Below are 12,629 nucleotides of genomic sequence, written 5' to 3' on the forward strand. Positions count from 1 at the left end.
ATCTTACTCTGGGCTTGCTCAGAACGAGAAAAGCAGGACTTAGTCCCAGAAGCATCTGCTCGCCGCTGCCCAGCACTGACTTCAATGGCAGAAGCTGGAAAAGCAGCAGTAACCCTTTGTACAGAGTCAGACTGAGCGAGATGCTGGGACCGACGTCTCCACTGAGCAGGCTCCACTGCGGCAGGAGAAGAATGGGAGACCGCAGCGGAGATGGCCCGAGATTCCCCCTGTGCAGAGGTGGGAACTCGACCCCTAACATTACCCCCCCTAGGGCCTCCCCCCTCCCTGGGCCTCACTATGCTCGAAGGCAGCAATGAGCTGCGGAGCCTGAATGTGCTCAGCAGGCTCCCAGGACTTGTCCTCAGGACCATAACCCTTCCAGTCCACCAAATAAAATTTTTTTCCACGTACCACCTTGAACCCCAAAAATAGCGTTCACCTCGTAATCGTCCGTAGACGAACCCGATGTCCCGGCAGATGACTCAGAAAACTGGGACATGTATACGGGCTTAAGGAGGGACACATGAAAGGTGTCGGTGATACCTAGGCATGGAGGAAGGGCCAGACGTTAGACCACAGGGTTAACCTGTTCGAGGACCTTGAAGGGACCCAAGTCGCGAGGTGCAAACTTAGTGGACTCAACACGCAGCCTGATGTTATGGGCGGAGAGCCTCACTAAGTCGCCAGGAGCAAAGGTCGGAGCAGGGTGCCGATGTGCATCGGCGGAGGACCTCACTCTCTTCTTGGAGGCCCGGATGGCATCCTGAGTGCGGTCCCAAATGTCTCGTGCCTCCACTGCCCAGTCTGCCACCCTGGAGTCAGCAGAAGACACGGGCATAGGCACAGGAACCCGCGGATGCTAGCCATAATTAAGGAGGAAAGGAGTTTCACCGGTGGAGTCGGTTACAGCGTTGTTAAGCGCAAACTCCGCCCATGGTAGCAAGGATGCCCAGTCATCCTGCCTGGCAGAGACAAAATGTCGCAGATATGTGACCAGGGTCTGGTTGGCCCTCTCTACCAACCCATTCGTCTCGGGATGATATGCTGAGGAGAGATTCAACTCAATGCTGAGTAGACGACAAAGCTCTCTCCAGAATCGAGACGCAAACTTGGGACCCCGGTCACTGACAATTTTGTCCGGCACATAGACGAAATATGTGTTTGATAAACAACGCCGCCAGAGCCCATGCAGAAGGTAGCCGTGGAAGAGGCACCAAGTGCACCATTTTGGAAAAATGGTCGGTGATCACCCAAATAATGGTGCAGCTACGAGACTTGGGTAAGCCCACCACAAAATCCATCCCGACCATCTCCCAGGGCCTATCTGCCACCGGCAGAGGGTAAAGCAACCCGGCTGGCCGTTGACGAGGAGACTTGTTCTTGGCGCAGGAGACACATGCCTGAACATAATATGCGACGTCATGGACCATATGAGGCCACCAATATGTCCTCGCCAGTAACTCAGATGTCCTTTTTGTCCCGAAATGTCCACCCACGCTAGACGACTGAGCCCAAGAGAGAACCTCCGGATGCAAATTTGATGGTACAAAAGTCTTGCCCAGAGGCACAGACTCTAGTGAAACCGGGGCCACAGTTCTGAGGCTCTCGGAAGGGACAATAAGCCGAGGCTCCTCTTCCACCTCCTTAGATGATACCACGGAGCGAGAGAGAGCGTCGTCACAAATGTTCTTCTCCCCGGAAAGAAATTGAAGGGTGAAATGAAACCGAGAGAAGAACAAAGACCATCTGGCCTGGCGAGAATTTAGCCGCTGGGCTGTCTGTAAATAAACCAAATTCTTGTGGTCTGTGAATGCTTGAAAGGGAAAGCGAGCCCCCTCCAAGAGATGACTCCACTCAGTGAAAGCCAACTTCATGGCTAGCAACTCCCTGTCCCCGATGGAATAATTCCTCTCCGCTGGTGTGAAGGTCTTGGAGAAGAAGAAGGAAGGATGCTTCCGACCTTGAGCATCCTTTTGGAAAAGGACTGCTCCAGCACCAACGGATGAGGCATCCACCTCCATGATAAATGGCTTATCTACATCGGGGCGATGTAGGATGGGAGCGCTAGCAAAATACGACTTAGTAGAAGAGAAGGCCTTGGAGACCTCTTCAGACCACAATTTGGAATTTGCTCCCTTCTTGGTGAGGGCTACCAAGGGAGCTATCAAAGTGGAGAAGTGGGGAATGAACTGGCGATAGTAATTAATGAACCCCATAAAGCGCTGCACCGCTTTAAGAGAATGGGATTCTTGCCAGTCCATCACAACCTGTAGTTTGGCAGGATCCATAGCCAATCCCTGGGCGGAGATGATATAGCCCAGGAAAGGCAAAGACTCCTGCTCAAACATACACTTCTCCAACTTTGCATAGAGGGAATTTGCCCGTAAGAGGTCGAAGACTCTGCCAACATCTCTCCTGTGGGAGTCAATATCTGGAGAGTAGATGAGAATATCATCCAGATAGACAACGACTGAAGTGGAGAGCATATCCCGGAAGATATCATTAACAAAGTCTTGGAAAACGGCTGGGGCATTACAGAGCCCGAAGGGCATCACCAGATATTCATAGTGCCCATCCCTGGTGTTAAAAGCCATCTTCCATTCGTCCCCCTCACGGATGAGAATCAGGTTGTAAGCACCCCACAGATCTAATTTTGTGAATACCCTTGCTCCCCGAAGCCTATCAAAGAGCTCCGATATCAGGGGCAGAGGATACTTATTCTTAACAGTGAAGGCGTTAAGACACCTGTAATCTATGCATGGACGTAGTTCCCCGTTCTTCTTCTGTACGAAGAAGAACCCAGCCCCTGCAGGTGACACTGACTTCCTGATGAACCCTCTTGCCAGATTCTCTTGAATGTACTGAGACATTGCCTCCGTCTCCGGGAGAGATAACAGATAGACTTGACCCCAGGGAGGCTCAGCATCAGGCAATAGATCAATAGGACAGTCATAGGGGCGGTGGGGCGGAAGGGTCTCCGACGCCTTTTTGGAGAACACGTCTGCATAGGGCCAATATTGCTTGGGGAGAGAGGAAAGATCTATGGGAACCTCAGTAGTAGCAACCTGAACGCATTCCCTCTGACACCTACCCCCCACAAGATTCACCCCATCCCAGAATTCTGCCTGAGGACCACTCGATATGAGGAGAGTGGTACCGTAGCCAAGGTATCCCCAACAGGACCTCATCAATTCCCTCAGGAATGACGAGCAGAGATATAATCTCCTGATGGGATGGCGACATGGACAGAGTAAAAGGGATGGTCTGGTGTGTTATCTGCGAGGGCAGTGTCGACCCATTCACCACTCGTACCATCACTGGCTGAGCTAGCATCACCAGGGGTATTGAGTGACGTTGGGCGAAGGCAGAAGACATAAAATTGCCCTCCGCCCCAGAATCCACGTAGAGCTCCACTGAGTGGGTGGATGAGCCTATAGTAATTGTCCCCTTAAAGGACAATTTGGAGGCAAACGTCGCTGTGTCTAGTGTACCTCCACCTACTACCACTAGACACTGACGTTTCCTCGACCGCTGGGAACATCTGGTGGCCAGATGTCCTGACTGCTGGCAAACATGACATACCTTGTGTGCACAAGCGGTCCGGGACTTAGATCCCGCTCGTGACACTTCCATGGCCTCATGTGACTCAGGGACCAGGACTGGAGATTCCAGAGGTTTGGCGAAGGTGGGAGCTAGCCGAAACCTCTGCCTACACTGGGCTTGCTCTAACCTCCTCTCGTTAAAATGGAGGTTACTACGAGTGGAGACAGCTATTAACTCCTCCAGTGTGGCAGGAATCTCCCTAGTGGCCAGAAGGTCCTTCACGTGGTCATCCAGCCCCCTCCAAAATATGGGGATAAGGGCTTTATCCGACCACTCCAGAGCTCAGATGCTAGGGTACAGAAGTGGACGGCAAAATGGCTGACCAAGGACGAACCCTGAGTCAATGCCAGCAGTTGGAGCGCCATGTCATGGGTGACTTGAGGTCCTAAAAAGACCTGTTTCAGAGTGACCAGGAACAGCGGAGCACTCTGCACCACATGATTGCCACGCTCCCACAGCGGCATAGCCCATTCCAGCGTCCTGTCCGACAAGAGAGACACAATAAATCCCACCTTTGCCCGCTCTGTAGGAAAACGTGCAGCCAGGAGCTCGAGGTATATAGAGCACTGACTCACGAAAGCCCTACAAGATTTACTTTCTCCAGAAAATTTTTCTGGCAGCGGGAGGCGAGATAATGTTGGAACAGTGGTGGCAATGGACAAGGTTGCTGCAGCCATGCTAGCAGCCTGTACAGCAACTGCAGTAACATCCACAGCTGAGGTTGTGCTCTCAAGAGCTGCCAACCTACCCTCCAGCTGCTGGATGTACCGCAAGGACTGCTGTATGTCCGCCATTTACTTGCCAGACTCTGGCGATAGTATTCTGTTAGAGCTAGCGGAACACACCGAGTAAATATAGATGGTTATTATTATTGATGCATTCACAGCCCGTGGTCCACCGTGCAGGGGAACCTGCTGCTAGTTAATGGTGGCACTATTTGGCGGTATAGACTAGCTCTGTTACCTCACAGAGTAGCCTAGAAATGAAAGCTCTGCGCCCTGTTAGACTTCACAGGAGCACAGGTTAACTGCCCATCAGAGAGCAGTCAATGGTCATGCAAACATACAATCCCCTCACCGGAGGAGCCGGTATTCTAGGGGCTTATTTCAGCCGGGGCCCTAAATCCATGCACACAATCTCCTCGCCGGAGGTGCCGGCATTCTAGGGGCTTATTTCAGCCGAGTCCCTGAACAAACATAAATGACCACACTGGCGCATGCACGTAACAGATTCAATACTAGCACATGGCCGTGCGGTCATGAGAGCCTTAAATAGCTGCAGCAAGTACAGGACCTTCCTAGAAGGACCAATGAGAGGCTGTTACAGAGCCTGAGCACCTTCAGGACCTTCGTGGAGGACCAATGGATTTAGCTGCAGTATCTGAACATGTGACCCTTGATCTCCACTGAGAGATCTTACTCTTGGCATGCTCAGAACGAGAAAAGCAGGACCTAGTCCCAGAAGCGTCTGCTTGCCGCTGCCCAGCACTGACTTCAATGGCAGAAGCTGGAAAAGCAGCAGTAACCTTTTGTACAGAGTCAGACTGAGCAAGACGCTGGGACCGACGTCTCCGCTGATCAGGCTCCACTGCGGCAGGAGAAGAATGGGAGACCGCAGCGGAGATGGCCCGAGATTCCCCCTGTGCAGAGGTGGGAACTCGACCCCTAACAGCAGTCATGCAATTGATGTCATATCTGCACAGAAGACACTTGCAGATCATCCTGTCAGCCAATCACAGATGTGCTTGTAAGGCTAGGTTCACATTGCGTTAACAGCAGCCCATTCAACACATGCATTAAACGGGCTGCGTTAACGCAAGTGCCGACATGCCATCGCGCTAGTGCAGCTAGAGCTAACAGATGCTCTATCTGCGCTAGTGGTGACAGACCCGGAAACGCTGCAGCCCGCGTCCCAGGGTCCATTACTCATTGACGGCACATTGCTAGCGCACGCCCATTGTGGGTGTGCGCTAGCGATGCGCCCGTCATAGGGCTTAATGGCGGTAATAACTAACTGCCTTGCGCTGGCGTGTACTCCGAAGGACAGAGAATGAACTTCAATCCAATATTGCGGCCAGCATGCAGCCAGCGAGTAAGGAAAGGGTGAATCAAACACCCGAAAACCCCGCCCATATGACCCAAAACCGGTCCCGCCAAATTCAGGTGACAGGTTCCCACTAAACATGTATGTAACAGGCGCTCTGTAGGTCTCTATTCCCATCCACCCCCTATATAGTGGAGCGATCATTTTAATACACTTATTCCAGGGGGGCCGGCCCTTCCCCTACGTAGACCAGTGATTAATTCATTCCTCCCCTCACCCCCCCTATTTTCATGTGTAATGTAAAGACCCAGTCCCGCGGATCACTGAGGCTCTGGGAAGAGTGCACGGACAACTGCATGTGCACAGCAACAGTGAGTCACAAGCAGAGCAAGCAACAGTGATTCACTGTGACTGAGAGGCCCTCCCCCTCCCTCCTCTCTTCCTGGTCCAGCGTCTGCTACCCATCACCTCACCGCAGACTGCAGCAGTGACAGCCGGCAGGACAGCAGCATAATATATGCTAGCAGGTGAGGCGGGCCCATTTAAATGTCATATCACATGCGTGCAGCAGAGCTGGCCCCCTGCTTCTCCTGTTAGCAGTAATACTGCCGCTGGCTGTCATTCGCATTCATTGCTTTGTATGTCCCTCGGGGACCCCTCCCGCTCTGGGCCCCTGTGCGGTTGCACAGGTTGAACAGGCGGTATGTCCGCCCATGGATTAATAATTGATTTGTGAACATATTCTCCAACCTGAACTACAGATCTCTGCAGCAACTCCAGAGTGACCATGCGCCTCTTGGCTGCTTCTCCATTTAGTGCTTTCTTTGCTTGGGATGTCAGTTTAGGTGGAAGGCCATGTCTACTATGTCCCTTGACTTTCATGATGCTGTTTAAACTCGAATATTCATGAGTGTTTCTCCTGTTTGGAATGATTACTTGGCTATTTAGCTGGCTTTCTGCCTCCAGTTACTGTAGCTTATTCTCTGTGGTGTCTACATGCTTTGTATTCCCGTGCTCAGTCTCAGATCTATTGTTACTCGATTTTTGATCTTTCTTCTGACCATCCATTTGCCTATTTCCTCTGATCTGCTACTTTCCTGAAATAATGACTTCGGACCATGACCTAATTATGCCTTTGTCTTACCCCTTTGTTTATGGTGATCTCTCTTGATATCTTACCCCAGACCTCTTGACTACACAGCTACATGGCTTGCTAGTGAGTAGTGCCTAGCATCATAGTTCTCAAGCAAAGCTCTTAGAACTTCACAGTACAGCTGTAGTTATACTGAGAATCAAAATCAAAACATAAACATAGATGTTCAATAATTAAATTAAGTGTAATAATGAGAAATGACACAGGGAAAAAGTATTGAAAACGCTTATGGAAATTTAATTAATACTTTGTACAAAAGCCTTTTTTTGGTGATGATGACATCTTCAAGATGCTTTCTGTATGCAGAAACAAGTCACAGGCATTGCTCAGGTATGACTTTGTCCCATTCTTCAACACAAACTTTATTCAAATCTTGAAAGTTCATTCTATAAACTCTGAGCTTTATTTCCTTCCTTAAATTTGCTATTGGATTCAGGTCAGGTGATTGGCTGAATCTTGTAGCTTTATTTTATTTCTCTGAAACCTATTGACAGTTTGTTTGGCTGTGAGTTTCGGATCATTGTCTTGCTGAAATGTCCACCCTTGTTTCATTTTCATCATCTTGGTAGATGTCAGCAGATTATAATCAAGAATATCTCGATACATTTATCTATTCACCTTCCTTCAATTATATAAAGCACCGGCAGGTGCTGTATGATGAAAAACAACCCCACACCATGATGTTCCCATCTCCAAACTTCACTGTTTGTACGGTATCCTTGGGGTGATACGCAGTGTTTTTTGGCTTCTAAATATGGTGTTTTTATGGCATCCAAACAGTTCAATTTTAGTCTTAGACTATATTCTCCCAGCATTTTCCGGCACCTGGTAAAGGTCAGTTTATGGTTAACCCCTTCATGACCCAGCCTATTTTGACCTTAATGACCTGGCCATTTTTTGCAATTCTGACCAGTGTCCCTTTATGAGGTAATACATTAGGAATGCTGCAATGGATCCTAGTGATTCTGAGAATGTTTTTTCATGACACATTGGGCTTCATGTTAGTGGTAAATTTAGGCCAATAAGTTTTGCGTTTATTTTTGAAAAAATTGGAAATTTCGCAATTTTCAAATTTTCAATTTTTATTCTGTTAAACCAGAGAGTAATGAGACATGAAATAGTTAATAAATAACATTTTCTACATGTCTACTTTACATCAGCACAATTTTGGAAACAACATTTTTTTTGTTAGGAAGTTATAAGGGTTACAAGTTGACCAGCGATTCCTCACTTTTACAAAAAAATGTACAAAACCATTTTTTTTAGGGACCAAATCCCATTTGAAGTGACTTTGGGGGGTCAATATGACAGAAAATACCCAAAAGTGACATAATTCTAAAAACTGCACCCCTTAAGCTACATTCAGGAAGTTTATTAACCCTTCAGGTGTTTCACAGCAGCAGAAGCAACATGGAAGGAAAAAATGAACATTTAGCTTTTCAGTCACAAAAATTATCTTTTAGTAACATTTTTTTATTTTTCCAAGGTTAAAAGGAGAAAGTGGACCCTAAAAGTTGTTGTCCAATTTGTCCTGAGAAACCCCATATGTGGGGGGAACCACTATTTGGGCGCACGGTAGGGCTCGGAAGGGAAGGAGCGCCATTTGACTTTTTGAATAGAAAATTAGCTCCAATCTTTAGCAGACACCATGTCGCGTTTGGAGAGCCCCTGTGTGCCTAAACATTGGAGCTCCCCCACAAGTGACCCCATTTTGGAAACTAGACCCCCCAGGGAACTTATCTAGATGTGTGGTGAGTGACTTTTAGACCGTAAAGTTTTATTTTCGCAAGGGTAACAGGAGAAATTGGATCCCAAAATGTGTTGTCCAGTTTGTCCTGAGTACACTGATACCCCACATGTGGGGGGAGCCACTGTTTAGGCACATGTTGGGGCTCAGAAGGGAAGTAGTGACGTTTTGAAATGCAGACTTTGATGGAATGGTCTGTGGGCGTCATGTTACATTTGGACAGCTCCTGATGTGCCTAAACATTAGAAACCCCCCACAAGTGACCCCATAGTGGAAACTAGACCCCCCAAGGAACTTATCTAGATGTGTGGTGAGTACTTTGAACTCCCAAGTGCTTCACAGTCGTTTATAACGCAGAGCCGTGAAAATAAAAAATATTTTTTTTCCTCAAAAAATGATTTTTTAGCCCGCAATTTTTTATTTTCACAAGGGTAACAGGAGAAATTGGACCCCAAGATATGTTGGCTAGTTTGTCCTGAGTACGCTGATACCCCATATGTGGGGGGGGGAACCACTGCTTGGGCTCACGTCAGGGCTCGGAAGGGAAGTAGTGACGCTTTGAAATGCAGACTTTGATGGAATGGTCTGCAGATGTCATGTTACCTTTGGAGAGCCCCTGATGTGCCTAAACATTAGAAACCCCCCACAAGTGACCCCATTTTTTTAAACTAAACCCCCCAAAGAACTTATCTAGATGTGTGGTGAGTAGGGTTGAGCGAAACGGGTCGGCCATTTTCAGAAGTCGCCGACTTTTGGCAAAGTCGGGTTTCATGAAACCCGACCCGACCCCTGTGTGGGGTCGGCCATGAGGTCGGCGATCTTCTGTATCTGGTATCGGAATTCTGATACCGAGTTCTGATATGTTTGCGATATCGGGAATCGGTATCGGAATCCATATTTAAGTGTAAAATAAAGAATCAAAATAAAAAATATTGATATACTCACCCTCGGATGCGCCCTGGTACTAACCGGCAGCCTTCCTTCCTAAGAATGAGCGCGTGAATGACCTGCGGTGACGTCGCGGCTTGTGATTGGTCGCGTGAGCGGTCACATGGGCGGTCACGCGACCAATCACAAGCCGTGACGTCATCTAAGGTCCTTCACGCACTCATTCTTAGGAAGGAAGGCTGCCGGAAAGAAGCAGGGCGCGTCCGAGGGTGAGTATATACCTAATAGGAATATACTCACCCTGACCGGTGTCATTTCTCATTATTAGGCATAACTCAATTTATGGACATCTTTGACATCTATGGTTTGATTCCTTTGCCTGTGTGGATGGAATGGGATGTTACCAAGATTGGGTGATAATTTCATTTCAATAGCACATTTATAAATATAATGTATTTAATTAGAAAATTGGTGACATGATTAAAACTTATTTCATATGCTGTATATATTGCTACTATTATTATTGTTTATTCTTAGACAATCATTGATTCCATGGTACTGTACATGTAAAAAGTGTTTACATACAAAATACAAATATAAATTACAACTAACCAACAACTACCATTGACAGACTGGTGCATAGTGGGAGAGAACGCTGTCCTCGCAGACTTATAATTTTCAGGGTAATGGGGAAGGACACACTATGTTGGAGGGTTGTAGTAGCTCCAGTGGTGGTGGTGAGGTGACAATGGAATCATTGCAACTGTACGCTTTCTTGAAGAGATGGGTTTTTAAGTTCTGTCTGAAGGTTCCAAATGTTGGAAACAATAAGAAGCGTTGGGGCGCAGAAGGAGAAGCCTTGGAGGTGACTGGGTGAGGAACGTACAAGAGCAGAGAGAAGGAGGTCAGATAAAAACAATATGAAGGACAAAGGCGATATTATTTAGAGCCCAAATTGTAATACTTGTAGACAATGCTGAAAATTGAAAATTGTATGAAGGAATATGAATGTATTTAATGCAAAATAAAATTATAATTGACCCCAGGTAAGAATATATATTAGAGCAAGGACACATGTATTTCAGCGTTGAAAGTTATATTAAATAGCAAAATCATGTTTTAAAAGTGCTCATTTGCTGGGTTCAGGCAGGTCTTATTAAAAATGTTATAGAATATTTGATGCATCTGCAAAGCCTTAGTTACAAAATATCCACAATGTTTCAAACCTAGTGATGGATCTTTGCAAAGCAATCAAACAAAGTAGAACAGTGAGATCTTTTTTAAGGTCTCAATATATTATTATATTGTAAAACCAATAAAGCATATATTCAGTAGAACAAATTACATTGCTTGATAGCTCAATGCCGTCTTGTTTGAAAGGACACAAATAAATACATTATTTTTTTCCCTTTACATTATTTAGCTAAGAGGAGAAATAGTAAATGTCATGACTTGGCTGAAGTGTAAGCTGTTTTTACTGAAAATTTTATTAAAACCAGGAAAAAACATGTTAACCCCTTTGCCAATTTATGCAATAATAACTCTGGAATGCTCAGTGATCCTAAGAAGTTTTTTTGTGACACATTGTACTTTATGTTAGTGATAAATTTAGGTAAAATTGTGTTAGGTGTCGAGTTCCCACCGCTGCATAGGGGGAATCTTGAACCATGTACGCTGCGGTCTTCCATTCTCCTCCAGCCGCAGTGGAGCTCAGCAGAGACGTCAGTCCCAGCATCTGGCTCAAGCTGATACTGTGCGCTTGGTTACTGCTGCCTTTCCAGGCTCTACCTTTGTAGCCAGTACTGATCAGCAGCGAGCAGGAGTTTCAGGGACTAAGTTCTGCTTTTCCCATACTGAGCATGCCCACAGTGGGGGTCACACGCTCAGGTCCTGTAGCAGCTCCCATTGGACCACTAGGAAGGTCCTTGAGAGCTACAGCTATAAAAGGTTTGCATGGTTGCACGGCCATGCGCTAGTATAAACTTGTTAACGTGTTTGTGTAGATGAATGTCTGTCGATGGATGAAAGCTCCTTAATCATTCCCATTCTTTGTGTTGATGACTGCTCACGAATGGTGGAAGCTACCTAGTGCCCGACAGTGCTACCTGCACACTTAGCACACGTTACAGCGTCTATTTGCAGTGCCCGCCAGTAAGGCACCGTGCGCAATCAGTGCGCTTTCCTGACAGCTGGTCAGTGTAGGGTGGGAATTCCCGCTTGGACTTAGCATCTGACCCAGGGCGTCCTCAGGCGCAGGCTCAAAAGCCACCGAGGGTCAGAGCGAGTCCAATCACCAGTTTAGTAGGGGTGATTCATAGGGATCCCACTAGTGTCTTTCAGCTGCACCCTGTGACTGCTAACAGGGTGCAGCATATTTTTGGTGACTCTGTGAAGCAACAGAGTTCGCTTCCGTTCATGCTAGGTGAGGTCAAACCCATGTGTGAGCAAGCGTCCATCCGCCATTACTCAGCAGCAGGTGTCATCTCTGCACGGTGAACCCCGGACTGCAAACACAACTCATATTCTCTATTATTATTATTTGGTGCGTTCCACCAGTCCTAACACATTTTTTTGCGTTTATTTGTCAAAATTTTGGAATTTTGATGAAATTTTAGCAATTTTCAAATTTTCAGTATTTATATCCTTAGACCAGTTAGTCATGTTGTACAAAATAATTTATAAATAACATTTCCCACATGTGTACTTTACATCAGCATCATATTTGAAACATAATTTATTATTGTTAAGAAGTTAAAATGGTTAAAAGTTTATCAACAATTTCTAAGTTTTCCCACAAAATTTTTTAGAGACCACATCACGTTTTAAGTGACTTTAAGGGGCCTATATGACAGAAAATGCCCAAAAGAGGCATCATTTTAATAACGGCACCCTTTAGGAGCAAAATTGGCTGGAATAGGTAATGGACACTACATCGCGTTTGCAAAGCCCCTGATGTGCCAAAACAGTGGAAAATCCCCACCCTATTTTTTAAACTACACCCCTCAAGGAGTTTATCCAGAGGTGTGTTGATCAGGTACATCATAGAATTTTATAACGTTGAGCTGTGAAAATGAAAACATATATTTTTCCCACAAACATGTTCATTTTGCCCCAAATTTTTCATTTTCACATGCCCCATATGTGGTGAAAAACTACTGTTGTGGTGCATAGCAGGGCTCGTAATAGATGGCGCAC

At 46.5% G+C, this 12,629-nt stretch overlaps 1 protein-coding gene across 1 annotated transcript in view; it reads right to left on the bottom strand.

Moving 5' to 3' along the window:
- DOC2B (double C2 domain beta) overlaps window positions 1–12,629 on the bottom strand; it is a 1,351,069-nt gene that overhangs the window by 802,693 nt on the left and 535,747 nt on the right. The window lies entirely within an intron of this gene.

This window comes from Ranitomeya variabilis, chromosome 3 (assembly GCF_051348905.1).
Source record: "Ranitomeya variabilis isolate aRanVar5 chromosome 3, aRanVar5.hap1, whole genome shotgun sequence".
Taxonomy (NCBI): Eukaryota; Metazoa; Chordata; class Amphibia; order Anura; family Dendrobatidae; genus Ranitomeya; species Ranitomeya variabilis.